Raw genomic sequence first — 13,493 nt, 5'->3', positions numbered from 1 at the left:
GAAAATACTGTTCCCGCCCGGGATCGAACCGGGGACCTTCTGCGTGTGAAGCACACGTGATAACCGCTACACTACGGAAACTGCGAACGGGAGGAGTCCATCTCCGTTCACTCGCAATTACCTCAGCCTCTCTCCCGTCCGTGAATGCACACGCGACAGTTCTTTTGACAGCCTGGAAACCATCACAGCCAAGGGCTCAAGAAGTCTTCGGGGTGCTCGAGAAGGTGTCTGCCGTAGCACCCCTAACGAAATAGCGGCGTTTCCCGCAGTCGTGATTGCAAATCATAGCAGCAAAAGCAATCACTTTCTTAGCAGCAGGGAGTGCGAGCCCAGCGGCAGCTCTACATGAAGGTACCAATAGCCCAGGAAGGCCGCCGACCGCGGGAATTCGCGCCGCCCCCATCCCGCCAGCCTACACGAGACTTTCCAGAGCACCCTGGACCACATCGAGGGACCCAGTGCACTGAAATAATAGTCATTTGCCACGTCAGATGGCTCGTTGGTCTAGGGGTATGATTCCTGCTTTGGGTGCAGGAGGTCCCGGGTTCAAATCCCGGACGAGCCCTAGCGTTTTGTGCAAACTGGTCGCACGTGAGTGGCTGAGTCGACGCAAAATGCTCGGCGTCAGTATCAAATGAAATTCATATTTGATGTGAGCAATTGACACTGATCTGACGTGTGAAGGCGATTACGAAGGTTTTTGGGTACAGATGGTAGCAGATGCATGTTAGTATGTCTTGTTTTTAATGATAAAAAAGTGTTTCCGCCCGGGATCGACACGGGGACCTTCTGCGTGTTAGGCAGACGTGATAACCGCTACACCACGGAAACTACTTGTGTGCGCCTTACATTAGAGACAACTCGTGCTGGTGTTGTCATCGTTACTAAGAAATTAAATAAATGCGCTACTTGCAGAACAAAGGTACATGCAGAAGATCCTCACATGTCGTGGCTCACTGGAGTACAATACGACATAGGCAGGAAAATACTGTTCCCGCCCGGGATCGAACCGGGGACCTTCTGCGTGTGAAGCACACGTGATAACCGCTACACTACGGAAACTGCGAACGGGAGGAGTCCATCTCCGTTCACTCGCAATTACCTCAGCCTCTCTCCCGTCCGTGAATGCACACGCGACAGTTCTTTTGACAGCCTGGAAACCATCACAGCCAAGGGCTCAAGAAGTCTTCGGGGTGCTCGAGAAGGTGTCTGCCGTAGCACCCCTAACGAAATAGCGGCGTTTCCCGCAGTCGTGATTGCAAATCATAGCAGCAAAAGCAATCACTTTCTTAGCAGCAGGGAGTGCGAGCCCAGCGGCAGCTCTACATGAAGGTACCAATAGCCCAGGAAGGCCGCCGACCGCGGGAATTCGCGCCGCCCCCATCCCGCCAGCCTACACGAGACTTTCCAGAGCACCCTGGACCACATCGAGGGACCCAGTGCACTGAAATAATAGTCATTTGCCACGTCAGATGGCTCGTTGGTCTAGGGGTATGATTCCTGCTTTGGGTGCAGGAGGTCCCGGGTTCAAATCCCGGACGAGCCCTAGCGTTTTGTGCAAACTGGTCGCACGTGAGTGGCTGAGTCGACGCAAAATGCTCGGCGTCAGTATCAAATGAAATTCATATTTGATGTGAGCAATTGACACTGATCTGACGTGTGAAGGCGATTACGAAGGTTTTTGGGTACAGATGGTAGCAGATGCATGTTAGTATGTCTTGTTTTTAATGATAAAACAGTGTTTCCGCCCGGGATCGACACGGGGACCTTCTGCGTGTTAGGCAGACGTGATAACCGCTACACCACGGAAACTACTTGTGTGCGCCTTACATTAGAGACAACTCGTGCTGGTGTTGTCATCGTTACTAAGAAATTAAATAAATGCGCTACTTGCAGAACAAAGGTACATGCAGAAGATCCTCACATGTCGTGGCTCACTGGAGTACAATACGACATAGGCAGGAAAATACTGTTCCCGCCCGGGATCGAACCGGGGACCTTCTGCGTGTGAAGCACACGTGATAACCGCTACACTACGGAAACTGCGAACGGGAGGAGTCCATCTCCGTTCACTCGCAATTACCTCAGCCTCTCTCCCGTCCGTGAATGCACACGCGACAGTTCTTTTGACAGCCTGGAAACCATCACAGCCAAGGGCTCAAGAAGTCTTCGGGGTGCTCGAGAAGGTGTCTGCCGTAGCACCCCTAACGAAATAGGCGGCGTTTCCCGCAGTCGTGATTGCAAATCATAGCAGCAAAAGCAATCACTTTCTTAGCAGCAGGGAGTGCGAGCCCAGCGGCAGCTCTACATGAAGGTACCAATAGCCCAGGAAGGCCGCCGACCGCGGGAATTCGCGCCGCCCCCATCCCGCCAGCCTACACGAGACTTTCCAGAGCACCCTGGACCACATCGAGGGACCCAGTGCACTGAAATAATAGTCATTTGCCACGTCAGATGGCTCGTTGGTCTAGGGGTATGATTCCTGCTTTGGGTGCAGGAGGTCCCGGGTTCAAATCCCGGACGAGCCCTAGCGTTTTGTGCAAACTGGTCGCACGTGAGTGGCTGAGTCGACGCAAAATGCTCGGCGTCAGTATCAAATGAAATTCATATTTGATGTGAGCAATTGACACTGATCTGACGTGTGAAGGCGATTACGAAGGTTTTTGGGTACAGATGGTAGCAGATGCATGTTAGTATGTCTTGTTTTTAATGATAAAAAAGTGTTTCCGCCCGGGATCGACACGGGGACCTTCTGCGTGTTAGGCAGACGTGATAACCGCTACACCACGGAAACTACTTGTGTGCGCCTTACATTAGAGACAACTCGTGCTGGTGTTGTCATCGTTACTAAGAAATTAAATAAATGCGCTACTTGCAGAACAAAGGTACATGCAGAAGATCCTCACATGTCGTGGCTCACTGGAGTACAATACGACATAGGCAGGAAAATACTGTTCCCGCCCGGGATCGAACCGGGGACCTTCTGCGTGTGAAGCAGACGTGATAACCGCTACACTACGGAAACTGCGAACGGGAGGAGTCCATCTCCGTTCACTCGCAATTACCTCAGCCTCTCTCCCGTCCGTGAATGCACACGCGACAGTTCTTTTGACAGCCTGGAAACCATCACAGCCAAGGGCTCAAGAAGTCTTCGGGGTGCTCGAGAAGGTGTCTGCCGTAGCACCCCTAACGAAATAGCGGCGTTTCCCGCAGTCGTGATTGCAAATCATAGCAGCAAAAGCAATCACTTTCTTAGCAGCAGGGAGTGCGAGCCCAGCGGCAGCTCTACATGAAGGTACCAATAGCCCAGGAAGGCCGCCGACCGCGGGAATTCGCGCCGCCCCCATCCCGCCAGCCTACACGAGACTTTCCAGAGCACCCTGGACCACATCGAGGGACCCAGTGCACTGAAATAATAGTCATTTGCCACGTCAGATGGCTCGTTGGTCTAGGGGTATGATTCCTGCTTTGGGTGCAGGAGGTCCCGGGTTCAAATCCCGGACGAGCCCTAGCGTTTTGTGCAAACTGGTCGCACGTGAGTGGCTGAGTCGACGCAAAATGCTCGGCGTCAGTATCAAATGAAATTCATATTTGATGTGAGCAATTGACACTGATCTGACGTGTGAAGGCGATTACGAAGGTTTTTGGGTACAGATGGTAGCAGATGCATGTTAGTATGTCTTGTTTTTAATGATAAAACAGTGTTTCCGCCCGGGATCGACACGGGGACCTTCTGCGTGTTAGGCAGACGTGATAACCGCTACACCACGGAAACTACTTGTGTGCGCCTTACATTAGAGACAACTCGTGCTGGTGTTGTCATCGTTACTAAGAAATTAAATAAATGCGCTACTTGCAGAACAAAGGTACATGCAGAAGATCCTCACATGTCGTGGCTCACTGGAGTACAATACGACATAGGCAGGAAAATACTGTTCCCGCCCGGGATCGAACCGGGGACCTTCTGCGTGTGAAGCACACGTGATAACCGCTACACTACGGAAACTGCGAACGGGAGGAGTCCATCTCCGTTCACTCGCAATTACCTCAGCCTCTCTCCCGTCCGTGAATGCACACGCGACAGTTCTTTTGACAGCCTGGAAACCATCACAGCCAAGGGCTCAAGAAGTCTTCGGGGTGCTCGAGAAGGTGTCTGCCGTAGCACCCCTAACGAAATAGGCGGCGTTTCCCGCAGTCGTGATTGCAAATCATAGCAGCAAAAGCAATCACTTTCTTAGCAGCAGGGAGTGCGAGCCCAGCGGCAGCTCTACATGAAGGTACCAATAGCCCAGGAAGGCCGCCGACCGCGGGAATTCGCGCCGCCCCCATCCCGCCAGCCTACACGAGACTTTCCAGAGCACCCTGGACCACATCGAGGGACCCAGTGCACTGAAATAATAGTCATTTGCCACGTCAGATGGCTCGTTGGTCTAGGGGTATGATTCCTGCTTTGGGTGCAGGAGGTCCCGGGTTCAAATCCCGGACGAGCCCTAGCGTTTTGTGCAAACTGGTCGCACGTGAGTGGCTGAGTCGACGCAAAATGCTCGGCGTCAGTATCAAATGAAATTCATATTTGATGTGAGCAATTGACACTGATCTGACGTGTGAAGGCGATTACGAAGGTTTTTGGGTACAGATGGTAGCAGATGCATGTTAGTATGTCTTGTTTTTAATGATAAAAAAGTGTTTCCGCCCGGGATCGACACGGGGACCTTCTGCGTGTTAGGCAGACGTGATAACCGCTACACCACGGAAACTACTTGTGTGCGCCTTACATTAGAGACAACTCGTGCTGGTGTTGTCATCGTTACTAAGAAATTAAATAAATGCGCTACTTGCAGAACAAAGGTACATGCAGAAGATCCTCACATGTCGTGGCTCACTGGAGTACAATACGACATAGGCAGGAAAATACTGTTCCCGCCCGGGATCGAACCGGGGACCTTCTGCGTGTGAAGCAGACGTGATAACCGCTACACTACGGAAACTGCGAACGGGAGGAGTCCATCTCCGTTCACTCGCAATTACCTGAGCCTCTCTCCCGTCCGTGAATGCACACGCGACAGTTCTTTTGACAGCCTGGAAACCATCACAGCCAAGGGCTCAAGAAGTCTTCGGGGTGCTCGAGAAGGTGTCTGCCGTAGCACCCCTAACGAAATAGCGGCGTTTCCCGCAGTCGTGATTGCAAATCATAGCAGCAAAAGCAATCACTTTCTTAGCAGCAGGGAGTGCGAGCCCAGCGGCAGCTCTACATGAAGGTACCAATAGCCCAGGAAGGCCGCCGACCGCGGGAATTCGCGCCGCCCCCATCCCGCCAGCCTACACGAGACTTTCCAGAGCACCCTGGACCACATCGAGGGACCCAGTGCACTGAAATAATAGTCATTTGCCACGTCAGATGGCTCGTTGGTCTAGGGGTATGATTCCTGCTTTGGGTGCAGGAGGTCCCGGGTTCAAATCCCGGACGAGCCCTAGCGTTTTGTGCAAACTGGTCGCACGTGAGTGGCTGAGTCGACGCAAAATGCTCGGCGTCAGTATCAAATGAAATTCATATTTGATGTGAGCAATTGACACTGATCTGACGTGTGAAGGCGATTACGAAGGTTTTTGGGTACAGATGGTAGCAGATGCATGTTAGTATGTCTTGTTTTTAATGATAAAAAAGTGTTTCCGCCCGGGATCGACACGGGGACCTTCTGCGTGTTAGGCAGACGTGATAACCGCTACACCACGGAAACTACTTGTGTGCGCCTTACATTAGAGACAACTCGTGCTGGTGTTGTCATCGTTACTAAGAAATTAAATAAATGCGCTACTTGCAGAACAAAGGTACATGCAGAAGATCCTCACATGTCGTGGCTCACTGGAGTACAATACGACATAGGCAGGAAAATACTGTTCCCGCCCGGGATCGAACCGGGGACCTTCTGCGTGTGAAGCAGACGTGATAACCGCTACACTACGGAAACTGCGAACGGGAGGAGTCCATCTCCGTTCACTCGCAATTACCTCAGCCTCTCTCCCGTCCGTGAATGCACACGCGACAGTTCTTTTGACAGCCTGGAAACCATCACAGCCAAGGGCTCAAGAAGTCTTCGGGGTGCTCGAGAAGGTGTCTGCCGTAGCACCCCTAACGAAATAGCGACGTTTCCCGCAGTCGTGATTGCAAATCATAGCAGCAAAAGCAATCACTTTCTTAGCAGCAGGGAGTGCGAGCCCAGCGGCAGCTCTACATGAAGGTACCAATAGCCCAGGAAGGCCGCCGACCGCGGGAATTCGCGCCGCCCCCATCCCGCCAGCCTACACGAGACTTTCCAGAGCACCCTGGACCACATCGAGGGACCCAGTGCACTGAAATAATAGTCATTTGCCACGTCAGATGGCTCGTTGGTCTAGGGGTATGATTCCTGCTTTGGGTGCAGGAGGTCCCGGGTTCAAATCCCGGACGAGCCCTAGCGTTTTGTGCAAACTGGTCGCACGTGAGTGGCTGAGTCGACGCAAAATGCTCGGCGTCAGTATCAAATGAAATTCATATTTGATGTGAGCAATTGACACTGATCTGACGTGTGAAGGCGATTACGAAGGTTTTTGGGTACAGATGGTAGCAGATGCATGTTAGTATGTCTTGTTTTTAATGATAAAACAGTGTTTCCGCCCGGGATCGACACGGGGACCTTCTGCGTGTTAGGCAGACGTGATAACCGCTACACCACGGAAACTACTTGTGTGCGCCTTACATTAGAGACAACTCGTGCTGGTGTTGTCATCGTTACTAAGAAATTAAATAAATGCGCTACTTGCAGAACAAAGGTACATGCAGAAGATCCTCACATGTCGTGGCTCACTGGAGTACAATACGACATAGGCAGGAAAATACTGTTCCCGCCCGGGATCGAACCGGGGACCTTCTGCGTGTGAAGCACACGTGATAACCGCTACACTACGGAAACTGCGAACGGGAGGAGTCCATCTCCGTTCACTCGCAATTACCTCAGCCTCTCTCCCGTCCGTGAATGCACACGCGACAGTTCTTTTGACAGCCTGGAAACCATCACAGCCAAGGGCTCAAGAAGTCTTCGGGGTGCTCGAGAAGGTGTCTGCCGTAGCACCCCTAACGAAATAGGCGGCGTTTCCCGCAGTCGTGATTGCAAATCATAGCAGCAAAAGCAATCACTTTCTTAGCAGCAGGGAGTGCGAGCCCAGCGGCAGCTCTACATGAAGGTACCAATAGCCCAGGAAGGCCGCCGACCGCGGGAATTCGCGCCGCCCCCATCCCGCCAGCCTACACGAGACTTTCCAGAGCACCCTGGACCACATCGAGGGACCCAGTGCACTGAAATAATAGTCATTTGCCACGTCAGATGGCTCGTTGGTCTAGGGGTATGATTCCTGCTTTGGGTGCAGGAGGTCCCGGGTTCAAATCCCGGACGAGCCCTAGCGTTTTGTGCAAACTGGTCGCACGTGAGTGGCTGAGTCGACGCAAAATGCTCGGCGTCAGTATCAAATGAAATTCATATTTGATGTGAGCAATTGACACTGATCTGACGTGTGAAGGCGATTACGAAGGTTTTTGGGTACAGATGGTAGCAGATGCATGTTAGTATGTCTTGTTTTTAATGATAAAAAAGTGTTTCCGCCCGGGATCGACACGGGGACCTTCTGCGTGTTAGGCAGACGTGATAACCGCTACACCACGGAAACTACTTGTGTGCGCCTTACATTAGAGACAACTCGTGCTGGTGTTGTCATCGTTACTAAGAAATTAAATAAATGCGCTACTTGCAGAACAAAGGTACATGCAGAAGATCCTCACATGTCGTGGCTCACTGGAGTACAATACGACATAGGCAGGAAAATACTGTTCCCGCCCGGGATCGAACCGGGGACCTTCTGCGTGTGAAGCAGACGTGATAACCGCTACACTACGGAAACTGCGAACGGGAGGAGTCCATCTCCGTTCACTCGCAATTACCTGAGCCTCTCTCCCGTCCGTGAATGCACACGCGACAGTTCTTTTGACAGCCTGGAAACCATCACAGCCAAGGGCTCAAGAAGTCTTCGGGGTGCTCGAGAAGGTGTCTGCCGTAGCACCCCTAACGAAATAGCGGCGTTTCCCGCAGTCGTGATTGCAAATCATAGCAGCAAAAGCAATCACTTTCTTAGCAGCAGGGAGTGCGAGCCCAGCGGCAGCTCTACATGAAGGTACCAATAGCCCAGGAAGGCCGCCGACCGCGGGAATTCGCGCCGCCCCCATCCCGCCAGCCTACACGAGACTTTCCAGAGCACCCTGGACCACATCGAGGGACCCAGTGCACTGAAATAATAGTCATTTGCCACGTCAGATGGCTCGTTGGTCTAGGGGTATGATTCCTGCTTTGGGTGCAGGAGGTCCCGGGTTCAAATCCCGGACGAGCCCTAGCGTTTTGTGCAAACTGGTCGCACGTGAGTGGCTGAGTCGACGCAAAATGCTCGGCGTCAGTATCAAATGAAATTCATATTTGATGTGAGCAATTGACACTGATCTGACGTGTGAAGGCGATTACGAAGGTTTTTGGGTACAGATGGTAGCAGATGCATGTTAGTATGTCTTGTTTTTAATGATAAAAAAGTGTTTCCGCCCGGGATCGACACGGGGACCTTCTGCGTGTTAGGCAGACGTGATAACCGCTACACCACGGAAACTACTTGTGTGCGCCTTACATTAGAGACAACTCGTGCTGGTGTTGTCATCGTTACTAAGAAATTAAATAAATGCGCTACTTGCAGAACAAAGGTACATGCAGAAGATCCTCACATGTCGTGGCTCACTGGAGTACAATACGACATAGGCAGGAAAATACTGTTCCCGCCCGGGATCGAACCGGGGACCTTCTGCGTGTGAAGCAGACGTGATAACCGCTACACTACGGAAACTGCGAACGGGAGGAGTCCATCTCCGTTCACTCGCAATTACCTCAGCCTCTCTCCCGTCCGTGAATGCACACGCGACAGTTCTTTTGACAGCCTGGAAACCATCACAGCCAAGGGCTCAAGAAGTCTTCGGGGTGCTCGAGAAGGTGTCTGCCGTAGCACCCCTAACGAAATAGCGACGTTTCCCGCAGTCGTGATTGCAAATCATAGCAGCAAAAGCAATCACTTTCTTAGCAGCAGGGAGTGCGAGCCCAGCGGCAGCTCTACATGAAGGTACCAATAGCCCAGGAAGGCCGCCGACCGCGGGAATTCGCGCCGCCCCCATCCCGCCAGCCTACACGAGACTTTCCAGAGCACCCTGGACCACATCGAGGGACCCAGTGCACTGAAATAATAGTCATTTGCCACGTCAGATGGCTCGTTGGTCTAGGGGTATGATTCCTGCTTTGGGTGCAGGAGGTCCCGGGTTCAAATCCCGGACGAGCCCTAGCGTTTTGTGCAAACTGGTCGCACGTGAGTGGCTGAGTCGACGCAAAATGCTCGGCGTCAGTATCAAATGAAATTCATATTTGATGTGAGCAATTGACACTGATCTGACGTGTGAAGGCGATTACGAAGGTTTTTGGGTACAGATGGTAGCAGATGCATGTTAGTATGTCTTGTTTTTAATGATAAAAAAGTGTTTCCGCCCGAGATCGACACGGGGACCTTCTGCGTGTTAGGCAGACGTGATAACCGCTACACCACGGAAACTACTTGTGTGCGCCTTACATTAGAGACAACTCGTGCTGGTGTTGTCATCGTTACTAAGAAATTAAATAAATGCGCTACTTGCAGAACAAAGGTACATGCAGAAGATCCTCACATGTCGTGGCTCACTGGAGTACAATACGACATAGGCAGGAAAATACTGTTCCCGCCCGGGATCGAACCGGGGACCTTCTGCGTGTGAAGCACACGTGATAACCGCTACACTACGGAAACTGCGAACGGGAGGAGTCCATCTCCGTTCACTCGCAATTACCTCAGCCTCTCTCCCGTCCGTGAATGCACACGCGACAGTTCTTTTGACAGCCTGGAAACCATCACAGCCAAGGGCTCAAGAAGTCTTCGGGGTGCTCGAGAAGGTGTCTGCCGTAGCACCCCTAACGAAATAGGCGGCGTTTCCCGCAGTCGTGATTGCAAATCATAGCAGCAAAAGCAATCACTTTCTTAGCAGCAGGGAGTGCGAGCCCAGCGGCAGCTCTACATGAAGGTACCAATAGCCCAGGAAGGCCGCCGACCGCGGGAATTCGCGCCGCCCCCATCCCGCCAGCCTACACGAGACTTTCCAGAGCACCCTGGACCACATCGAGGGACCCAGTGCACTGAAATAATAGTCATTTGCCACGTCAGATGGCTCGTTGGTCTAGGGGTATGATTCCTGCTTTGGGTGCAGGAGGTCCCGGGTTCAAATCCCGGACGAGCCCTAGCGTTTTGTGCAAACTGGTCGCACGTGAGTGGCTGAGTCGACGCAAAATGCTCGGCGTCAGTATCAAATGAAATTCATATTTGATGTGAGCAATTGACACTGATCTGACGTGTGAAGGCGATTACGAAGGTTTTTGGGTACAGATCGTAGCAGATGCATGTTAGTATGTCTTGTTTTTAATGATAAAAAAGTGTTTCCGCCCGGGATCGACACGGGGACCTTCTGCGTGTTAGGCAGACGTGATAACCGCTACACCACGGAAACTACTTGTGTGCGCCTTACATTAGAGACAACTCGTGCTGGTGTTGTCATCGTTACTAAGAAATTAAATAAATGCGCTACTTGCAGAACAAAGGTACATGCAGAAGATCCTCACATGTCGTGGCTCACTGGAGTACAATACGACATAGGCAGGAAAATACTGTTCCCGCCCGGGATCGAACCGGGGACCTTCTGCGTGTGAAGCAGACGTGATAACCGCTACACTACGGAAACTGCGAACGGGAGGAGTCCATCTCCGTTCACTCGCAATTACCTCAGCCTCTCTCCCGTCCGTGAATGCACACGCGACAGTTCTTTTGACAGCCTGGAAACCATCACAGCCAAGGGCTCAAGAAGTCTTCGGGGTGCTCGAGAAGGTGTCTGCCGTAGCACCCCTAACGAAATAGCGACGTTTCCCGCAGTCGTGATTGCAAATCATAGCAGCAAAAGCAATCACTTTCTTAGCAGCAGGGAGTGCGAGCCCAGCGGCAGCTCTACATGAAGGTACCAATAGCCCAGGAAGGCCGCCGACCGCGGGAATTCGCGCCGCCCCCATCCCGCCAGCCTACACGAGACTTTCCAGAGCACCCTGGACCACATCGAGGGACCCAGTGCACTGAAATAATAGTCATTTGCCACGTCAGATGGCTCGTTGGTCTAGGGGTATGATTCCTGCTTTGGGTGCAGGAGGTCCCGGGTTCAAATCCCGGACGAGCCCTAGCGTTTTGTGCAAACTGGTCGCACGTGAGTGGCTGAGTCGACGCAAAATGCTCGGCGTCAGTATCAAATGAAATTCATATTTGATGTGAGCAATTGACACTGATCTGACGTGTGAAGGCGATTACGAAGGTTTTTGGGTACAGATGGTAGCAGATGCATGTTAGTATGTCTTGTTTTTAATGATAAAAAAGTGTTTCCGCCCGAGATCGACACGGGGACCTTCTGCGTGTTAGGCAGACGTGATAACCGCTACACCACGGAAACTACTTGTGTGCGCCTTACATTAGAGACAACTCGTGCTGGTGTTGTCATCGTTACTAAGAAATTAAATAAATGCGCTACTTGCAGAACAAAGGTACATGCAGAAGATCCTCACATGTCGTGGCTCACTGGAGTACAATACGACATAGGCAGGAAAATACTGTTCCCGCCCGGGATCGAACCGGGGACCTTCTGCGTGTGAAGCACACGTGATAACCGCTACACTACGGAAACTGCGAACGGGAGGAGTCCATCTCCGTTCACTCGCAATTACCTCAGCCTCTCTCCCGTCCGTGAATGCACACGCGACAGTTCTTTTGACAGCCTGGAAACCATCACAGCCAAGGGCTCAAGAAGTCTTCGGGGTGCTCGAGAAGGTGTCTGCCGTAGCACCCCTAACGAAATAGGCGGCGTTTCCCGCAGTCGTGATTGCAAATCATAGCAGCAAAAGCAATCACTTTCTTAGCAGCAGGGAGTGCGAGCCCAGCGGCAGCTCTACATGAAGGTACCAATAGCCCAGGAAGGCCGCCGACCGCGGGAATTCGCGCCGCCCCCATCCCGCCAGCCTACACGAGACTTTCCAGAGCACCCTGGACCACATCGAGGGACCCAGTGCACTGAAATAATAGTCATTTGCCACGTCAGATGGCTCGTTGGTCTAGGGGTATGATTCCTGCTTTGGGTGCAGGAGGTCCCGGGTTCAAATCCCGGACGAGCCCTAGCGTTTTGTGCAAACTGGTCGCACGTGAGTGGCTGAGTCGACGCAAAATGCTCGGCGTCAGTATCAAATGAAATTCATATTTGATGTGAGCAATTGACACTGATCTGACGTGTGAAGGCGATTACGAAGGTTTTTGGGTACAGATGGTAGCAGATGCATGTTAGTATGTCTTGTTTTTAATGATAAAAAAGTGTTTCCGCCCGGGATCGACACGGGGACCTTCTGCGTGTTAGGCAGACGTGATAACCGCTACACCACGGAAACTACTTGTGTGCGCCTTACATTAGAGACAACTCGTGCTGGTGTTGTCATCGTTACTAAGAAATTAAATAAATGCGCTACTTGCAGAACAAAGGTACATGCAGAAGATCCTCACATGTCGTGGCTCACTGGAGTACAATACGACATAGGCAGGAAAATACTGTTCCCGCCCGGGATCGAACCGGGGACCTTCTGCGTGTGAAGCACACGTGATAACCGCTACACTACGGAAACTGCGAACGGGAGGAGTCCATCTCCGTTCACTCGCAATTACCTCAGCCTCTCTCCCGTCCGTGAATGCACACGCGACAGTTCTTTTGACAGCCTGGAAACCATCACAGCCAAGGGCTCAAGAAGTCTTCGGGGTGCTCGAGAAGGTGTCTGCCGTAGCACCCCTAACGAAATAGGCGGCGTTTCCCGCAGTCGTGATTGCAAATCATAGCAGCAAAAGCAATCACTTTCTTAGCAGCAGGGAGTGCGAGCCCAGCGGCAGCTCTACATGAAGGTACCAATAGCCCAGGAAGGCCGCCGACCGCGGGAATTCGCGCCGCCCCCATCCCGCCAGCCTACACGAGACTTTCCAGAGCACCCTGGACCACATCGAGGGACCCAGTGCACTGAAATAATAGTCATTTGCCACGTCAGATGGCTCGTTGGTCTAGGGGTATGATTCCTGCTTTGGGTGCAGGAGGTCCCGGGTTCAAATCCCGGACGAGCCCTAGCGTTTTGTGCAAACTGGTCGCACGTGAGTGGCTGAGTCGACGCAAAATGCTCGGCGTCAGTATCAAATGAAATTCATATTTGATGTGAGCAATTGACACTGATCTGACGTGTGAAGGCGATTACGAAGGTTTTTGGGTACAGATGGTAGCAGATGCATGTTAGTAT

General features: G+C 52.1%; 41 non-coding genes across 41 annotated transcripts; 14 read left to right on the top strand and 27 right to left on the bottom strand.

Annotated features, from left to right (window-relative positions):
* Window positions 1–8: 8 nt before the first annotated feature.
* Trnav-cac (transfer RNA valine (anticodon CAC)) lies at window positions 9–81 on the bottom strand. The gene has a single exon. It is a non-coding gene; the product is annotated as a tRNA-Val (tRNA).
* A 412-nt stretch (window positions 82–493) lies between these two features.
* On the top strand, window positions 494–565 carry Trnap-ugg (transfer RNA proline (anticodon UGG)). Its single transcript has one exon. It is a non-coding gene; the product is annotated as a tRNA-Pro (tRNA).
* A 193-nt stretch (window positions 566–758) lies between these two features.
* Window positions 759–831, bottom strand: Trnav-aac (transfer RNA valine (anticodon AAC)). The gene has a single exon. It is a non-coding gene; the product is annotated as a tRNA-Val (tRNA).
* Window positions 832–989: 158 nt separating this feature from the next.
* Trnav-cac (transfer RNA valine (anticodon CAC)) lies at window positions 990–1,062 on the bottom strand. Its single transcript has one exon. It is a non-coding gene; the product is annotated as a tRNA-Val (tRNA).
* A 412-nt stretch (window positions 1,063–1,474) lies between these two features.
* Trnap-ugg (transfer RNA proline (anticodon UGG)) lies at window positions 1,475–1,546 on the top strand. The gene has a single exon. It is a non-coding gene; the product is annotated as a tRNA-Pro (tRNA).
* Window positions 1,547–1,739: 193 nt separating this feature from the next.
* Trnav-aac (transfer RNA valine (anticodon AAC)) lies at window positions 1,740–1,812 on the bottom strand. The gene has a single exon. It is a non-coding gene; the product is annotated as a tRNA-Val (tRNA).
* A 158-nt stretch (window positions 1,813–1,970) lies between these two features.
* On the bottom strand, window positions 1,971–2,043 carry Trnav-cac (transfer RNA valine (anticodon CAC)). The gene has a single exon. It is a non-coding gene; the product is annotated as a tRNA-Val (tRNA).
* Window positions 2,044–2,456: 413 nt separating this feature from the next.
* On the top strand, window positions 2,457–2,528 carry Trnap-ugg (transfer RNA proline (anticodon UGG)). Its single transcript has one exon. It is a non-coding gene; the product is annotated as a tRNA-Pro (tRNA).
* A 193-nt stretch (window positions 2,529–2,721) lies between these two features.
* Window positions 2,722–2,794, bottom strand: Trnav-aac (transfer RNA valine (anticodon AAC)). Its single transcript has one exon. It is a non-coding gene; the product is annotated as a tRNA-Val (tRNA).
* A 158-nt stretch (window positions 2,795–2,952) lies between these two features.
* Window positions 2,953–3,025, bottom strand: Trnav-cac (transfer RNA valine (anticodon CAC)). Its single transcript has one exon. It is a non-coding gene; the product is annotated as a tRNA-Val (tRNA).
* Window positions 3,026–3,437: 412 nt separating this feature from the next.
* On the top strand, window positions 3,438–3,509 carry Trnap-ugg (transfer RNA proline (anticodon UGG)). The gene has a single exon. It is a non-coding gene; the product is annotated as a tRNA-Pro (tRNA).
* A 193-nt stretch (window positions 3,510–3,702) lies between these two features.
* Trnav-aac (transfer RNA valine (anticodon AAC)) lies at window positions 3,703–3,775 on the bottom strand. Its single transcript has one exon. It is a non-coding gene; the product is annotated as a tRNA-Val (tRNA).
* Window positions 3,776–3,933: 158 nt separating this feature from the next.
* Window positions 3,934–4,006, bottom strand: Trnav-cac (transfer RNA valine (anticodon CAC)). The gene has a single exon. It is a non-coding gene; the product is annotated as a tRNA-Val (tRNA).
* Window positions 4,007–4,419: 413 nt separating this feature from the next.
* On the top strand, window positions 4,420–4,491 carry Trnap-ugg (transfer RNA proline (anticodon UGG)). The gene has a single exon. It is a non-coding gene; the product is annotated as a tRNA-Pro (tRNA).
* Window positions 4,492–4,684: 193 nt separating this feature from the next.
* Window positions 4,685–4,757, bottom strand: Trnav-aac (transfer RNA valine (anticodon AAC)). Its single transcript has one exon. It is a non-coding gene; the product is annotated as a tRNA-Val (tRNA).
* A 158-nt stretch (window positions 4,758–4,915) lies between these two features.
* On the bottom strand, window positions 4,916–4,988 carry Trnav-cac (transfer RNA valine (anticodon CAC)). Its single transcript has one exon. It is a non-coding gene; the product is annotated as a tRNA-Val (tRNA).
* A 412-nt stretch (window positions 4,989–5,400) lies between these two features.
* Window positions 5,401–5,472, top strand: Trnap-ugg (transfer RNA proline (anticodon UGG)). Its single transcript has one exon. It is a non-coding gene; the product is annotated as a tRNA-Pro (tRNA).
* Window positions 5,473–5,665: 193 nt separating this feature from the next.
* On the bottom strand, window positions 5,666–5,738 carry Trnav-aac (transfer RNA valine (anticodon AAC)). The gene has a single exon. It is a non-coding gene; the product is annotated as a tRNA-Val (tRNA).
* A 158-nt stretch (window positions 5,739–5,896) lies between these two features.
* On the bottom strand, window positions 5,897–5,969 carry Trnav-cac (transfer RNA valine (anticodon CAC)). The gene has a single exon. It is a non-coding gene; the product is annotated as a tRNA-Val (tRNA).
* Window positions 5,970–6,381: 412 nt separating this feature from the next.
* Trnap-ugg (transfer RNA proline (anticodon UGG)) lies at window positions 6,382–6,453 on the top strand. The gene has a single exon. It is a non-coding gene; the product is annotated as a tRNA-Pro (tRNA).
* Window positions 6,454–6,646: 193 nt separating this feature from the next.
* Trnav-aac (transfer RNA valine (anticodon AAC)) lies at window positions 6,647–6,719 on the bottom strand. The gene has a single exon. It is a non-coding gene; the product is annotated as a tRNA-Val (tRNA).
* A 158-nt stretch (window positions 6,720–6,877) lies between these two features.
* On the bottom strand, window positions 6,878–6,950 carry Trnav-cac (transfer RNA valine (anticodon CAC)). Its single transcript has one exon. It is a non-coding gene; the product is annotated as a tRNA-Val (tRNA).
* Window positions 6,951–7,363: 413 nt separating this feature from the next.
* On the top strand, window positions 7,364–7,435 carry Trnap-ugg (transfer RNA proline (anticodon UGG)). Its single transcript has one exon. It is a non-coding gene; the product is annotated as a tRNA-Pro (tRNA).
* Window positions 7,436–7,628: 193 nt separating this feature from the next.
* Trnav-aac (transfer RNA valine (anticodon AAC)) lies at window positions 7,629–7,701 on the bottom strand. Its single transcript has one exon. It is a non-coding gene; the product is annotated as a tRNA-Val (tRNA).
* Window positions 7,702–7,859: 158 nt separating this feature from the next.
* Trnav-cac (transfer RNA valine (anticodon CAC)) lies at window positions 7,860–7,932 on the bottom strand. Its single transcript has one exon. It is a non-coding gene; the product is annotated as a tRNA-Val (tRNA).
* Window positions 7,933–8,344: 412 nt separating this feature from the next.
* Window positions 8,345–8,416, top strand: Trnap-ugg (transfer RNA proline (anticodon UGG)). Its single transcript has one exon. It is a non-coding gene; the product is annotated as a tRNA-Pro (tRNA).
* Window positions 8,417–8,609: 193 nt separating this feature from the next.
* Window positions 8,610–8,682, bottom strand: Trnav-aac (transfer RNA valine (anticodon AAC)). The gene has a single exon. It is a non-coding gene; the product is annotated as a tRNA-Val (tRNA).
* Window positions 8,683–8,840: 158 nt separating this feature from the next.
* On the bottom strand, window positions 8,841–8,913 carry Trnav-cac (transfer RNA valine (anticodon CAC)). The gene has a single exon. It is a non-coding gene; the product is annotated as a tRNA-Val (tRNA).
* A 412-nt stretch (window positions 8,914–9,325) lies between these two features.
* Window positions 9,326–9,397, top strand: Trnap-ugg (transfer RNA proline (anticodon UGG)). The gene has a single exon. It is a non-coding gene; the product is annotated as a tRNA-Pro (tRNA).
* Window positions 9,398–9,590: 193 nt separating this feature from the next.
* On the bottom strand, window positions 9,591–9,663 carry Trnav-aac (transfer RNA valine (anticodon AAC)). Its single transcript has one exon. It is a non-coding gene; the product is annotated as a tRNA-Val (tRNA).
* A 158-nt stretch (window positions 9,664–9,821) lies between these two features.
* Trnav-cac (transfer RNA valine (anticodon CAC)) lies at window positions 9,822–9,894 on the bottom strand. The gene has a single exon. It is a non-coding gene; the product is annotated as a tRNA-Val (tRNA).
* Window positions 9,895–10,307: 413 nt separating this feature from the next.
* Window positions 10,308–10,379, top strand: Trnap-ugg (transfer RNA proline (anticodon UGG)). The gene has a single exon. It is a non-coding gene; the product is annotated as a tRNA-Pro (tRNA).
* Window positions 10,380–10,572: 193 nt separating this feature from the next.
* On the bottom strand, window positions 10,573–10,645 carry Trnav-aac (transfer RNA valine (anticodon AAC)). Its single transcript has one exon. It is a non-coding gene; the product is annotated as a tRNA-Val (tRNA).
* Window positions 10,646–10,803: 158 nt separating this feature from the next.
* Trnav-cac (transfer RNA valine (anticodon CAC)) lies at window positions 10,804–10,876 on the bottom strand. The gene has a single exon. It is a non-coding gene; the product is annotated as a tRNA-Val (tRNA).
* A 412-nt stretch (window positions 10,877–11,288) lies between these two features.
* On the top strand, window positions 11,289–11,360 carry Trnap-ugg (transfer RNA proline (anticodon UGG)). The gene has a single exon. It is a non-coding gene; the product is annotated as a tRNA-Pro (tRNA).
* Window positions 11,361–11,553: 193 nt separating this feature from the next.
* Trnav-aac (transfer RNA valine (anticodon AAC)) lies at window positions 11,554–11,626 on the bottom strand. Its single transcript has one exon. It is a non-coding gene; the product is annotated as a tRNA-Val (tRNA).
* A 158-nt stretch (window positions 11,627–11,784) lies between these two features.
* On the bottom strand, window positions 11,785–11,857 carry Trnav-cac (transfer RNA valine (anticodon CAC)). Its single transcript has one exon. It is a non-coding gene; the product is annotated as a tRNA-Val (tRNA).
* Window positions 11,858–12,270: 413 nt separating this feature from the next.
* On the top strand, window positions 12,271–12,342 carry Trnap-ugg (transfer RNA proline (anticodon UGG)). Its single transcript has one exon. It is a non-coding gene; the product is annotated as a tRNA-Pro (tRNA).
* Window positions 12,343–12,535: 193 nt separating this feature from the next.
* Window positions 12,536–12,608, bottom strand: Trnav-aac (transfer RNA valine (anticodon AAC)). The gene has a single exon. It is a non-coding gene; the product is annotated as a tRNA-Val (tRNA).
* A 158-nt stretch (window positions 12,609–12,766) lies between these two features.
* On the bottom strand, window positions 12,767–12,839 carry Trnav-cac (transfer RNA valine (anticodon CAC)). Its single transcript has one exon. It is a non-coding gene; the product is annotated as a tRNA-Val (tRNA).
* Window positions 12,840–13,252: 413 nt separating this feature from the next.
* On the top strand, window positions 13,253–13,324 carry Trnap-ugg (transfer RNA proline (anticodon UGG)). Its single transcript has one exon. It is a non-coding gene; the product is annotated as a tRNA-Pro (tRNA).
* Window positions 13,325–13,493: the final 169 nt, after the last annotated feature.

This window comes from Schistocerca gregaria, chromosome 2 (assembly GCF_023897955.1).
Source record: "Schistocerca gregaria isolate iqSchGreg1 chromosome 2, iqSchGreg1.2, whole genome shotgun sequence".
Classification (NCBI taxonomy): domain Eukaryota; kingdom Metazoa; phylum Arthropoda; class Insecta; order Orthoptera; family Acrididae; genus Schistocerca; species Schistocerca gregaria.
This window is presented reverse-complemented; position numbering and strand designations above follow the sequence as displayed.